At 38.6% G+C, this 15879-nt stretch overlaps 1 protein-coding gene across 1 annotated transcript in view; it reads right to left on the minus strand.

Moving 5' to 3' along the window:
- Nucleotides 1-12088, minus strand: part of LOC311266916 (3',5'-cyclic-AMP phosphodiesterase 4B-like) — a 56691-nt gene extending 44603 nt beyond the window's left edge. The window contains exons 1-2 of the mRNA XM_084369601.1: nt 11908-12088; nt 6952-7020 (exon numbers count right to left, since the gene is read on the minus strand). The gene's annotated coding sequence lies outside the window, so the exon portion shown is untranslated. The remainder of the gene's footprint in view (nt 1-6951; nt 7021-11907) is intronic.
- Nucleotides 12089-15879: the final 3791 nt, after the last annotated feature.

Raw genomic sequence — 15879 nt, forward strand, 5'->3', positions numbered from 1 at the left:
AGATTTTACTTGAGTGGGCCACCCATGTATATTAAGTGCCCCCCAAAGTATATTTGGCCAGCCATTTCAGCAGTTTTTAGTTTAATTGCTTTTTATCCATCCAAGAAAACAATGCCATCTGCGATCGATTAACTAGTGGACACTCTGCCCTGGCTCTACCTCTCCTGTCTACTGACATTCACACACGCTCTGCAGTGAAACAGGAAGAAAGAGATGTTATCTGGCTCTACATCCCCTCTGTAAATGCACTGATTGTGATACAACCTCCTAATTATTGTACACTTACTTATACCATTGTTTGTACAAGCTTGTAAGTGTACCTAGTTGGTGCGATGTCATTCGGTACCACTTTGGTGTCAATAATTCTTGTTGACTAAACATCATTAGCAACAAGTTTCTTCCTCATGCGGCTCCTGTGTTGTTTTTAAAATAGAATTAGAGTGAAAAAAAACAAAAATGTGAGTTTTTTTGGCCTGCTATAAAACTGGTAAATTGGGCTGACAGATTATATATTGTTGTAATGTTTGCCTTTCCTTATCATCTATTTTCTCATGTCAACTGACTTCCCTGGTATAATGCTTCCTCCTGTTCTTTAAACCTGTGTATAAGTTACTGTTGTTTCAATTTTACTGCTGTCAATAAAGTTTGAGAAGGAAGAAAAGCAGTGAAAGGTATGAGCTGGCGCTGATTTAATAATTCATTTTTGAGTGGATTGAAAAAAGATTAATTAGGAACAATTGGTTATCAGTCGATTCAATTATCAAGCATAATTCTGAAACATTAATTGGTTCCAAAACAATCTATTTGAAGACACCACCTTGAGCTCTGGGCAATTATTATGGCTTTATTAGTCTACACTTTTTTCTGACATTTAATAGACCAAATAATTAATTAATAATTCAAAAGCAGAATCAACTAATTTATCAGATTGTTCAGTGTGTTTAGTAGTTTTGTGTCTGGTGCAGTTTCTCTCTGGTGCTATGGTTTCCTTCCACAGTCCCAAGACATGTCCAGTAAGTGTACTAGAGGCTCTGAATTGGCCGAAGGTGTGAATTTAAGTGTGACTGGGCTCATGTGATAGACAAGTGGCCTGTTCAGATCCTTTCCTTGCCTCCTGTGTATCCTGGAAGAGACATCAGCCCCTCACCACCAAGAATAAATTAGTATAGACTATGGATGGATAAATGGATATAAAGGGTATCTGCTTTGGTACCCAACACAATTTCAATGCTCTGAGAGCATGTAATTTGAATGAGACTCACAACGCAATCATTACAACCAATGTTAGCACTTTTGTCACATTTTACGTAAGCGGTCAGCAAGACTGAGAATGTTCCCATCTGACCAGTCAACCTATGTCTCACAGCTTCCAAGCACAATGGAGATCTGTGGAGGGTGAGTCAGTAGCCGTCATACGTTTTAAACCGCTGGACACCCACACAAAGGTAGCTTTTGTAGCACCATAACAAAGGAGGCTCAAGAAACCATGCGTGGAACTGCGTTAATATTACGTTAAATTACTCTGTAGTCCAACAATGAGAGCTTTCAAAGCCAACTGTGTGCCACCACAATTATGGGTTTCAGGATTAACTTTACAGTGGTCACTTCTTAACAGGCAGAAGAAGTCAGATTTACTGTAAATTAAGGAATCATTAAGAACAAACGTCAAATCAGCTCTACTTACCCAGCCTTGATCCATTCAGTGGAAAATGTATGTGTATTTTAATGTAAGCCTTCACACACTCATCAACTTGTGAGTGCGAAAAGGAGAAGTGAACAGCACTGGTCACAAGACACGACAGCTGTTGACTGCACAGCAGCAGGTCCAGCTTGTCTAATGGGCCAGCCCACATTTATTCAATCTAGACAACACCACACCCACTTTATTTACACCTCAGGAACTATAACAATTTAAACAATTGCTCACTGATATACAGTGTCCACAGATATACTCTGAAACACTCTGACCCTTCTCCAAATTAAAATTTTCATGAACAGGCTTTGAGGCCTGACACTGAGCTAAACTTTAATGACCAAATAAAAGAGATTATGCAATCTTGTTTTATCACCTCAGAAATACTGTATACTGTATCTAAGAATCAGTTCTCCTTCTGCCCTTGAAAATAATAGCTGTGGTTCTCACTGAAAGAACTGCTTTGAACTGAAATGCACCTCACTGGGGAATCGACCAAAGTCGCCACAACACTCTATATTCAGTTCAAAGACAAGATCTCAGTATTTCATCACACTGCATCTACACTGGAAACATTTTACCGATAGCATTAAAAAGCATTTAAACATTTTATTGTTTATTTTTCACGTCTAATCTTTCAAAAGTCACCACTGACAAACCCCAGAAGTAAATAAAAGCAAAAAAGGACGTGGAAAAAGATTAATAAGCTCGGCCTTGGCTTGTTTGGCTCACAGAATGTGTTGTCTGAAGCACAAAGTCTTTAAACTCAAGGTCTTCTTTTTAATCACACTGCCACAGGGCACTTTAATTATAACAGAGCTAGTGAGATGAAAAACAGTACTTGTATTGTTAGTATTATATTATTGTTAATATTAAAGTATAGTACTTACTGTACTTGACAATGTTGTGTTCAGCCTTTTGTTTCATTTGTTAGCAATATAATCTATGAAAACAAAGTTATTTTTAGATGTAGCAGCTGCAGGCAACAAAAACAAACATTAGATGAATGGCCAAGAGGATACAAACTAATATGTTATTGTTCATAATGCAAATCACACCAGCAAAACACTGCATCCCTCCTGGACCATTTTTTGACTGGCTGAAATCATATACCAACAACTGAAGCAATGGATTACCAACTGGGTTACATTTAAATGAAAACAATGTAACCCAGGATAAAAAACAACTTTTCATGTACTCTATGTTTTTCTTATTACTGTAATATCTACATGGACATGACTTATAAGCTGGGCTGACAGACTTAAACTATACAATATTACATATAATAGATTAGCTGTGACATTCACTGATTCCCATATACAACACAAACACTCTGCCCAGTTTATAATGAGCAGACATTTTGTATTAAACGTCTCTAAATCCTTTTAATGCGACTACCCTCTTAGACACATCCATCTTAATGCAATTCACACAGAGTAGACCACCAATCGATATTTGGCCAGTCTTGTTAAGTGGTTAATTTTGTATGAATACACTGTATAAGGTTATGAACTGTAAATACTTGCTGGAAGGCTGCAGTAAGTTTAAGGGCTTTTCTAATCTTATCCCTCCTTCCCACACTGTTTGTGTGGGCATGTCCAGCACACAAAGCAGTTGTTGCACTTCATGCCGGTGCCCTTACACTCACTGAATAAGTCAGAGAGTAATAATAACCACAGAATTATATCTATATTATAGCTTATTGAAATGACTTAGTCTACAGTTATCAATACTTGTTTCATAGAGAGGAACAGAAAAAGTTAGATTACGACCATGTAATATAGGTAATATAGGACCATGTATATAGCTCCACCGGAGCTCATCTCCATTTAAAAAGAGCTAAAATATTTAGTTTAATAATTAGTTGATGGTCAAAAGGTCAATCTATTTTCAAAATAGTTTGGTTGGTTGGTTTAGTTTGGGCCAAAAGAGGCACTTGGTAGATGTCACCTTGGCTCTGCATGGGGAATTGTAATGAATATGTTTTACCTTTTTCTGACCTTTGATACACCTAATAATTAATCTATTAAATTGAGAAAATGTCCTGCTTTTAGACAGGGGGTTTCAGTTGCAGAGCACAAAATCAATACCTTATTTCCTTCAAGTTACTTCTCTTCTTACAGTATCACCTGTCAGGGGAGAAGGTGATAGGTCTGCAAAGCATTTATTATTAGGTTGGGCTGAAATCACTGTATCTACAACATGCTGTGAGGTCACAATTTAGCTTAACCCCGCTTTTTCAATTTTCAATATAAGCACAATATAAACATTTATAAATGGTTGACTAATGAAGTTGTAAACAGGTGTAAGTGTTTAACAATGTATTTGTCACTTTAACTCCTCCTGTGGGTACCCACAGGTAAAGGCGGATGTATAAACAGATAATAAATGACACTTTATCCTATACTAATATACTGTGGTAATCACAGTTTATATCATTTGTCTTGAAAAGTTGTAATTATTGACAAAGACTGTACAAAAATAAAGACTTACAACTCACCTTCTGCCGGCTTACAACTATCTTCTAGTGCGTTATTAACCATGTTTGAATATAGTGTTATACATGGAGGTCAAAATAAAGTGCTATTGTAAAGCAAAGTTGTCAATGTTCATTAAAGTCTAAAGATGTAAATGTCAATACAATGTCTTCTAACATGTAATGCAAGTAGACACCTATCAAACATCATTCAACACCTTTACATTATTTTTAACACTCACCCATATGAATTTTAAAAAAAGCCAATCAACACTTGTCAACTTGGATTACTTGTCACTGAAAAATCCAAACCAAGCCACAGTGGAAACTTTGCTGTTTGCATTTGCATTCAGTGCAATGAAGCAGATTCCAGCAGAAATGAACTTTTGAGATGAGTGAGGGCTGAGAGGAGTTTGTTGAGGTGGGAGAGGAACAACACGCCAATGTGTGGCGGCTGAAAGACGACGTCACTGTGGAGGCCACATGCAGGGAACCCACTGCCCTACTGTACAGGCTTAAAAAGAGAGTGGCTGAACAGGCCAGACTCTGTGAGCCTGCTGCCACTGAGCCACATGTCACAAGACCATTTTAGGATTGTTCTTCTGTCACACCATGTGTTGGTCATGTTGGGATTGCATATATTCCTCTTCAAGTCATGAGAAATTCGCTCACTCAATCAGACACTGCAGAAACAAGGAGGAGCAGACTGATTTCTGCCTTATTTGGTTTGAAAAGTAGGAAACAAATATAACAATTGATGAAATCCTATTTTGTGCTAGTATACCTGCTTTACATTAACTACATCTCTGTCATGTTATAATGGTGTACAACTCTACTAATGCTTAGCACAATGTGTTCCTTTTCTTGTATTCAGTGTTCCTCACACATACTATCCTTTGTTCTTTCTTGTGATCACATAGAGGAGGTGAATAAATGCTTAATTCATCAGGAGCTTTTAGTGCAGTGCAACTGTGGTAAGCCAGACACCTATCAAAGCATTCTAAGAGAAAAAGAAGAGAAATAATTGGTTGACTGTGGATGAGTCAGCATTCGAAGCCCAGTAATTAAGATCTGTCAAATTCAAACACCCACACACACAAGCACTAATTACCCAATCGTCATCAAGTCACCCTATCCAACATCCATTCAGGTATTTAGATTGAAGCACTGCGTGTGTCAGCACTTCATCAGTTATCCGTTCATTAGACATAACTTTCCATTGCCAGCCGCATGGATTAAAGCTTTGAGAGTGAATCATAACAAATGACTTGGAGAGTCAGGAGGCAACAGAAGGCTTGGCAGAGTCAGCAGGATCTGGGGCACAGAGAGGGCCTTTGGTGAGTGTCACCAGTTGGCAACCTCCATGTCAACATGGCTGTGAATTCTTCAGATGACAGAAATGAATCAGTGCGCAGCTTTGACCTGTGCTGGAGGTGGAAGTGAGCAAATCGATTTAATCCACCTGCTCCTTTATACACAGGGTGGCTACAGTATATCCTGCTCTGCAGCACAATAGACCCACACATCATACACCTACCACTTTCTTACCACTTGTATCTATATCAACATCTATATTAGGGCTGCAACTTTGCTGGCTTGGAAGAGTGTAAGTGTATGTTTTTTCTTTGACTTTTTGTGGTGTGGTTTGTTTATATTGTATATGTATTACTTATTGCTTATGTATGAATTTTTGGTTTGTTGTTACTGTGCTGTGTACACAGGACACCCATGAAAGTCAACTACTTTCATTGCACCACCCTGTATAACTAAGGGTTAAAAGATTAAAAATGAACAATTATTAACAATCTCACTTATTTCTTGTATTATTCAATTAAATGTTGAGTCTATAAAACAGTGGAAAAAAGGCCAGTCACACTTTCCATAACACAAAGTGACACATTCAAATTGCTTGATTTGTCCAGCCAACATTCAAAAACCCAAAGATATTCAGTTTTCTTTCATTTGAGACATAGGAAACTGGAACAATCACAGTTAAGTCAAAAAAACTGACAAATAATTTTATTGTTTCAATATTATAAATTTTCTTGTGCCTGCGTGGATCTGAAGGAAAAAAAAAAAAAAAACCCCTTCAAAGATGACACAGGTAAGAGTCTGGAAGCACAGCTGCAGGCTACCAGTAAGCTACTGGTAGCCTGCAGCTGCGCTTCCAGATACTTATCTTGTGTGCATGAAGACGATAAACTGATTAACAGTGTCAGTGATGTTGGGTTTATTTTCAGATATCCTCAATTGATTTGTTTTGAAAGAGGGTTTACTGAAAACAGATATGAGAAACTGAACTCTGTAACAAACTAAATTTCTGTCTTTTGTTGTTTATTGTTGATTCCACAAAGGGTGGCATTTTTTGTGTGTAAAATAAGCCTATCTTTGTAAAGAAGAAATGAAAATGAATCAAATCATGATCAAGTCAATTCAAATGGATTTGGAGAATCATAGCACCCCTTTTGATGATCAAAATAGTTGTCAATCAAATAACTGATTAATCGCTTCAGCTTTACAATCATTCGGACAAATGCAATGTGAAAGTGGTCAAGTGGTGCAAATTCAAGAAAGGATAATCCTTTATACTGTCTAATGTACTTTACTGTAGACTTACTGTAAATCTGTCAGCCTGTAGCTCCAGAATACAGAGAAAACTAATCTCTTCTGCTTGAAAACCAATGAAGAAATCTTATACACTGCTTAGTCAGCGATAAGGCTTGCAGTAGAAAACCGATTCTGACCACAATATTCCCACCCAGACATAAAAAGCTGTACTTACAGCTGAAGCTCTTCTCCTTGAGCCAGTGGCAAGTGGATGGGCGGGAATTCACGTCAGCAGACTGTCAGCCTGAAAGACAAACAGTGGATGGATTACAGATCACATATCACAGCAAAAAACGGACAATATTTTGTCGAGCTGAAACTTTGTGATTAATCAGCAAGAAGGACCCCTGACTATATCACAATCTTTTAGGGGCAACATACACACATATGCATAGATGTATCATAACATATTTATACATGATGAATTGTAAAAATGCTTCTGATAGGTCACAGTAGGAAAAGTGTGAAAGTGAAGTGTAAAAGCTGCTGCCTTCCTGCTCTTGACATCAGGAATCTAGCACAATTGCTGTGGTCCACTAAACACATGACTGTTATCACAATCACAGCTCAGATTGCCATCCAACAAATAAAACCACACACACGCATTCACACACAAGCACACAATGTTTTCTGTTTTTACAATCACAAACACCCAGTCTGCTAAGATTAATGCCGAGCACAGACACAGCATGTAGCCTATTCATCAGCTGGAGGAGAAACATCAATGTTCAACAGAATAGGCAGTATAGTAGCCACACCACAAGTAAAGCCACCAAGCAGCCACTGAGTGAGTCATCAGTCTGGCAGCCAGTCTTTTTAACAAGGAGCTGGATGTATGTGGCCTGTTGTTTCAGCCCTGACTGAGAATAAAAGGACAGTGGCCAGAGTTCACACCACATGACCGGGCACATTACAGAATGCTATGAACTGGGCTTAAAGGGAAGTGCACTTCTGATATTCCAAAGTGCAACATGACAGTATGTCATGCGAGTAAAATGTCACTACTGTGACATAGTAGAAGAGTTTATGTGTGATGAAAGACATTGCACAGCTCTGGAAAAACTATTTGTAAATGAGGGAAAATACTCTATGGATCAGGGGCGGACTCTAATATCAACTTTGGAGGGACTACATGAAATTTTCATAAGAGCTCTTCCTGAGGAGGGCACCTAAAGTAGTGCTGTTACTCTGCTTCAATGTTTCCATATGTACGATATTTACAGTATTTGTACGATAATTTACCCTCAATAATGCCTAAAATGTTATAATGTACGATAATTTGAACATTTTGTAATGCTTACATTAATAATTGGTTTTAGACTACATGTCTCATTTTAATTCTGCGGTGTTTCACCACACAACCGTCTGCTTATTATGCGCGTGTAGCATATGTGTCGACAGGCAACACAACAAATATATGTCACCGCATATTGGATGTTTTGTTGTGAAATTGAATGACATCTGCTGTGAAGAGTGCACACTGCAGTTACAAAAGAGAGAAAAACAGATGGCAGGTACCCTCAATGACTTCTCTTCTTTTGTTTACAGTTAGATTCTAATTGACTGGTGAAACAAGTTATTGTTACATTTATATTGTTAATAAATGATTTAAATTTGACAATAAGGCCTTAGTGTCTTATACTGCAAATAAATAATGGAGATTATATCACTCATAACACCACATCGACCATCTTCTGAAGTGAGAAGAAAAAAAATGACGTGTATTGAGTTATTATGGCATAAAACAATCCTCAGCTAGACTAGTCTAAAAATGGCATAGCCATCTGTGCTAAAAGAAAAAAAAGAAGAAGAAGATCAAGAATCGAATTGAATCATCACCTTAAAATCAAAAATCAAATCGAGGATTTGGAGAATCGTGACATCCCTAATAGAAATATAAGACATGGTCGATAACGTCGATAGAACTCATTCCATCCATGTTTTGACAGACAACACGAACAGCCAATGATAATGAGAATAGCACCGTGCCGAACCAGCCATGTGGTTGGAATAGAGTTACAGCCACGTCAGATTAGACTGACGCACAAAGCGTAGGAGAAGCAGCCGGCAGCACCACACGTGCTAATGTGCTAATGTTTGGGCTACTGCAGTCGTGCACATCAGTACATCAGGAGTGGGAGCGAGGTAAAAGAGAAAATGAAGACAGAAAATGTTAACTCAAGCAACACCGTTAACGAAGAAGACGAACCAACGGACAAGGGCCCAAGATTTAAAAGACAAGGACTTTGTTGAAAAGATGGGGCCAACGAATTGGGTAGTGTGGAATTATTCTGGCTATTTAAAGTCTGACAAGAAGCAGAGTAGTGTGCACTGCAAACTGTATCGAAACATGTCCCCACAAAGTCAGGTAATACCAGTAATCTTTTACCATCTGAAGCAGTGCCATCCTCTAGAGCACGCACAATGCAAGACTTTACAGTCCCAGACCCAAGCAAATGCTGGTGATCCCCCTAAAACAACCAGTGTGATACCTGCGCAACAACAGACCATGGTGTCCTCTTTCTCCAGCGCCATGCCATACGACAAAAAAATTAAGAGACACAGTGATATCACAAATGCAATAGCCTACTTTATTGCAAAATCAGAATTAAGATTTTAGTTTATTATATATACCCATTGTATTTATTTGAAATACGGTTGTGTATGTGTAATGTTTCTACAGTACATTTGTCAAATTCAACTTCTTAGAGAAAATAAATATTTAAACCAAAATTAACCTCATGATATCTGCACATCTCACTAAGGAGTAAAAAGGAACCTTTAAGCTTGACAGAAATAGTGATTTGATTTATATCTACTGATATGACAACAATGATCTTGATAAGAATTTTTTCCGTATCGCCCAGTCCTAGGAAGACATAAAAAAACTACTGGTAGCATTGGGGCTGGGGAATATATAGATAATATATCATCACTGTGATATGAGACGATATATTGTCTCAGATTTTGGATATAATTATATTGTGATAAGGGTTAAGTCTTGTCTTTTCCTTATAGAGTTTTAAAGACTGCAGTAACAATAAAGTTATACAATTTTCTGAACTTATGAGATTGTTCTACTTGTTCTAATACTTGCCTGTCCAATACTTGCTTTTACTCACTTAGTCATTTTATCCACATTATTATTATTTATCAAAAATCTCTCTTCTGAAAGTACCATTGGTGACCTCTGCAAACATATTGAGATATTTGATTTTGTCACCCATTCATAGCATTTATCAAGTGCTGTTCAGGATATTTCAAAACATTGATATATTTAGACATATATTATATATTTCAATATAGCCCTCAACACATTGCAATATTAATTCAAGGCCATATTGTTCAGTCCTAGGTAGCACCTCAGACTCCAGTCTCAAGATTGGAAAGATTTTTCTGATATGTTCACATTCCAGCAGACGTTCAAGCCAATTCATGTCAGCAGGAGCAAGGTTAGAACAGCTATAGGGATGAGCTGGTAGAAGAAGACCCTATGGCAGAGATCCACAGACAATATATTCCATAAGAGTTGGAATATTTAAGGAGTGGAGGAGATGTGCAGGTGGTGGTAACACCATCCACATGACCAGGCAGAAATTAATCGGGGTGCTGTGACCAATACACACACACACACACACACACACACACACACACACACACGTGCGCACGCGTACACACACACACACACACACACACACACACCTGCATGTCTCCTTGCAAACCTGTGTGCAGAAGCTTCATGGTTGTGCTGCACTAGACTCACATGTTTATAGGTAATTAATTTTTTTCTTTAACAAGATCAACTCAAGAAGAACAAAGAGTGCAATCATATGCAATAAAGCATTTGTAAGGAAATTGTCAAGAATGTGTCAGGTTTCTGCTCCCAATTGTTTGAACTGTGATCACAATAAACTGGCATTTATTATAAATGCTGCAGTTCGACAAATGCCAAAGACAATGACCGCTCCATTACAGTTGTTGATATTTCATCACGCACAAAATTGTTGTGTTAATTTTACCTATGCAAAAACATAATATTGCATGGGCCCTTGTGCAGCAAAGAATGGGTTTCTCCGTACATTACCTTACTTCATGTACAGTATGAGCTGTGGAAGAATCCAAATGACCTATTGTGTATGTGTAGCTGACAAACCATTTTAAAGTTTCAGCACTACAATCACTAAAATGGAGATGATGAATGCAAAACTGTTGTTATCATCCGCAGTCAGACCGGCACAACAGAAATATGTTCATTTGTCCTCTGGAGTGAAATAAAAAGCCTAACGTGTAATTCACTCCAAAAGTCTTAGTTGACCTCATTTGTCATTGCTAAATGGACACTGATTGATCGTGTAACAGCCTATAAAACACTTTCAGGTTTACAGACCTTATCAGCAGCAGTACCTCCATCATTGTGTTAATGAGCAGACTTTCCATCACACATTTTAAGCCAATATTTCCTTCTTCACCATTCACATCTTCATTGTCCCAAACTCAAACATAATTCACTCCTCTTTTTTACACCTCCTCCTCCATAGTGAGAGAGAGAACACTAATGTGAATGGCTTTTACCTCGTTTGACCTCATGATCATACTTCATGCAGAGTGCACCTAAACATCTGTGTACGCTGTATGCAGACCATCATCGTTTAGCATTGTGTTTCAAAAACTAGACACATGGTGACAAAAACTGAACAAGCGATGAGAGATGCCCTCACAGTACAATGCCTGATAGGGATGGAGAGCACAGCCTACGTGAGATGACTGAATCAAAGGACCTCTCGGTGCACTGCTGTTGCTTTTTTGTTTCCTCAAAAAATAGCCTCAAATGACGGATACCTGACACCTGGGCGTCGTGAAACATTTTTTTTTCTTTGTTCTTTTTTGGCAAACCTCTGAGCCAACAAAACCTTTGTCCATTAGCATGCTAAACTTTAAAAGGGCAAAAGTTTCAAACGTCGCGCGGGTTAGAGGCTGTCGTTAAAATGCTAATGTTATTACACAACGTAGACGGGACGACGTCGGTAAAACATGCAGAAACATTAAAACGTGTTATATTTGTTCGCTACGTATTGAGGAATATTTAAGTCGTTTCTCACACAGGACGGTCAAACCCAGTCTGAGGTCTTACCGGTGGTATTTCGCTGTCCCCCCACGCTCCGATGCGGTTGCTGCACGCGGTACGGTGTCCGGGTTCTCTGCCGTGTTTCGGCACGAGCCCCCTTTTTATCAGCTTCCATTTGTTCCATTCGCGCTCGTTCCCCTTCCCGACCCCGCGAGCGCATCGATTGGCTTTGGCACCGACGACGCAAATCCTTCCGCTCACCAATGGCTGCCAGCGCGCACGCCCTCCCTTGTCTTCCCGCTACTGCCTGCTCCGCATCCATTTGGTTTCCAGCCAGCCGGGGAGAGAGAGCATGGATGTGTCTGTCTCTCACCAGTTTAATGAGTCTATAACCCCACACACCCCCCCGGCTCTCTGTCTTTCATCGACTCCCTGATGTGTTTTAGTTGATTGCCTCTTTAAATAGAAGTTATGCACACTACTTTAATTAAAGTTCTCCACATTGTCTGCTTGTGATTTAGTGAAGTAAAGTTAAGGTTAGTAGCTACTGTAATGTAAGGCAGCTCGCGTAGCTCATTAAAGAGAGCAATAGTTACTGTAATGGCAGGCTACTCCAGTAAGAAAGTTATGATAAAATGCTTTCTTAAAAACCATTATAACAAGGAATATCATTATAACATTGGTATGTTAATATAATAGTCAATGCCATGTTGTGAACTTGCATCATGTTGTGCTAGTTTAAAGGTGCACTATGCAGTTCAGGGAAGAAGTTTTAATCAGAAGAGAAAGATCTTCATTGACTGATTTTTTTAAGCCTAAACAAACTAAATAAACTAACTGTCTTATATTTGGCGGACCCTGCCACCTTTCTAGCTTCAAACAGTGTTCTGGGGACCTACTTTTCCTCTGAGAACAGCTTGTTTATTCAGTTATGGAAAAAATAAATATTTCTGATTTTGAATTACTACCTCATCAATATTGTAAATATTGAAATTCAGTTTGCACTGCATTGTGATGTGCAGTGGTGGAAGTAAGGGAGTTCAATCATTATCCCCGTGTCGATGGAGAGTCGAGTGAAGCTTTGCCACAAAACAGCTTTGCAACATTCTCTTTCACAACTGAAGTAGATGGGGACTCGTTTTAATATGTAAAAAACTATGTAAAAAGGCTCAATATACAGCTTGTAATTAAAGTCTCTGGAAGCCCAGAGATCCCAAATTGATTAAAAGGACAATATTTACACCCTCAATGTGCATCCAAAATCACACATCCACTTTAGACTGGGTGCACACAGACACTGTTAGCTTAGCAACTACAGTGAAGATTTCCTCTTGAAAAAGTGTGTAAATAATATCTTTTCACTTGACTTTCTATCGACTATGGGGGTGAGCAGAATATGAGTACATTTTCATTTTCGGGGGAGTTTATCCTTTAAGTGCAATTCTGAGGCATTTGTACTTTAGTACTTTAGTATATCTGTTGCCATTACCACATCCTTGAGCACGAGCTTGTGTGTTTTTTCCTTCTGAACGGACGCAGCTTTTCGGCACAATCTCTTCAAAGTCCTAAAACTGACAACTACACTGTGTTTATGAGCTAAAAGAGAAATAATTTCTAAAGCAGATTGTGAAGTACAGTTTCACCAATTCGTCTCGACAAGGCATTTTGTTGAGGAAGTCATATGCACTGTATGATGTAGACTCAAAAGGTCGACTTTAATCTTGAAATGTCAAGTATTCTCGACATTTCCACTTTTTTCTTGAAGTGCATAATGAAAAAAAAAATCTTTAAGCCTCCTATATGTGTTTTGAGTATGAATTTGTGGGGCGACCAATTCTTATTCTTAATACATGTTGCACTTTTACTCAATGGACCATTTAAAAAGATTTTAAAATACAACACATTGTTAAAGATTAAACAAGTGGCCTTCAACTTTTTTGGCCTGAAATATTCGTGTAATCTGGCTCAAATTTCAAATGTTTTTCAGAACAGCGCCTCCAAATAGTGATTTTTGTCTCCATCTTCTCACATGGTTTCATTTCGATAAGTGTTCAAATGACCATTTTGCTGCTAACACCTATATACTTTAACTTAAATTTCATGCAGGATATTCCCATATTTTAACACTACTGTAAAACTTCCACTTTCACTTTAATGGAGGATCTTAATACTTCTTTCACCCATGGTGATGTGTAGTGTTGCTCTGCTGCATTATTCAGTTCTTTCACATCTTGTTGCGTTCATCTGTTTTGTGTTGCAGTGAGGATTCACTTTACTGAATGTTATGTTTGCCAGTGGAAGCTAACACGATTGCAATCTACTTTATATCTTACAGTATCACATAACATAATATTTTGTGATGCGCTGTGTTATGTTGCTCCACACTGTGTAGTATTCAAGGCCAGACTCAGCAGTCTTTTAGAATAATTTTGATGCCTTGGCTGTTGCCAGGCAACAGCTGTCCTGGAACAGCATTGAATGGGTGTCCCTGAGCCTTTCACTTTCTTCATCTTCATCTTTACCTTCATCTTTTTTTTCTGCTCAGTGTCTTTCCCTCACACAGACACTTCAGAGTAAAAGCAGTTTGTACCAGTTTTTCTAACTCAACAGACACCGAGTGCCCATCTCAGTGTCGTGTTGTGGGTTTTAGGACATAGCAAAAATTCTGATTCACATGGGCGCAATGTCACTGATGTGGGAGTAATGGATATTTCTCTTAACAACACACATACCTAGGTAACTTAGCTGGGGTTGATCAAGCAACCAGCCTCTCTTCATGAAATATGCAGTTAACAGATGGCTCATCTTGATCAGCCACCTTAAGGACTCTCTCTGTTTCTGATGGATCTCATCTTGCACATACTTGAGGTATGAGGTACCCCCCCCCCTTCTGTGGCACTCTCCTACACACATGCTCTTGGACAGCCCAGAAAAAAATGTTGGCGCCTTAGCGTTTCTGCAAACCACTGATAGATTCACATTCGTAAGCGCCATATGCTTCATGCCATATTGACGGTTCTAAAAAATGTGTCATATCACAAACACATTACACAACAATTTCCAGTGTTTGTGGTGCCTAAAGCAGGTATTTTAAGCCAGAATATGTTATTTTCCTAATGCCAACCAAGTGTTTTTTGTGCCTAAACCCAACCAGAGCATAAAGACAGCATTGTCACAGCATGAGATTTAAAACTGAACTTAAAGAAATGTTAAAAATGTAATATGTAAGAATTTTAGTTTGAAAACATTCAAAAATTAACTATAATGATCAACAGATGGTGAAAGCATGATATTAGCAATGCTAACAAGCTAGCTCTGGCCTGTCTCGGCTGTGTAAACACCAACACTCCCCCATGGCTAACAGTAATAACTATCTAATGGCAGCTACAGTTGGCAGCAATTAGCGATTTCTCTGGTAATATGCTGCCCCTCTTTGTTTTGATGAGCCAAATCTTATATGTTGCACCTTTAAAAAAATGTAATGTTTCAACATATCTGTGTTTTGCAGAAACGTACATTGCCAACATTTATTCTAGCATTGGGTTGACTTGACCGTGCTCATCATGTTGATGTCCCGGCCGCAGAACTGCGTGTGCTGACATCCAACAGGAAGTCAAGTCGATCAGCAACAGCTCAGACACCCCTCACCTGTCTTGATGTTTTGTATAGCGGCATGTCCAGCCTTTGTTGGTTTCTGGGAACATTTTAGCGACTGCCACAGACCAACTTTTAGCTTACAGTCCTGCCTTTAATTTTTAATGTCTGCTTATTTCTTCAACTTGACTCAACCAAGCATTGTGTTATACAGTTTGTATTGCACATAATCATCTTTGCAAATCGTCTTTACATGTGTGTTCCACACAGCAGAGCTGACACAGCTGCTGTCCTCTCTGATGGATATCAGTCCATATACTGTACATGCTGTGTCTACTCCTCGTGAAATGCAATCACTGGAGGCAGGAAGCACAGATGTTTTTCATAGAAATAATAATTGATTCGCAGAGTGTGGGTCCTCTTTGTTTGCGAAGGAAATAGACT

Source organism: Pagrus pagrus (assembly GCF_965226575.1).
Source record: "Pagrus pagrus genome assembly, chromosome: 12".
Taxonomy (NCBI): domain Eukaryota; kingdom Metazoa; phylum Chordata; class Actinopteri; order Spariformes; family Sparidae; genus Pagrus; species Pagrus pagrus.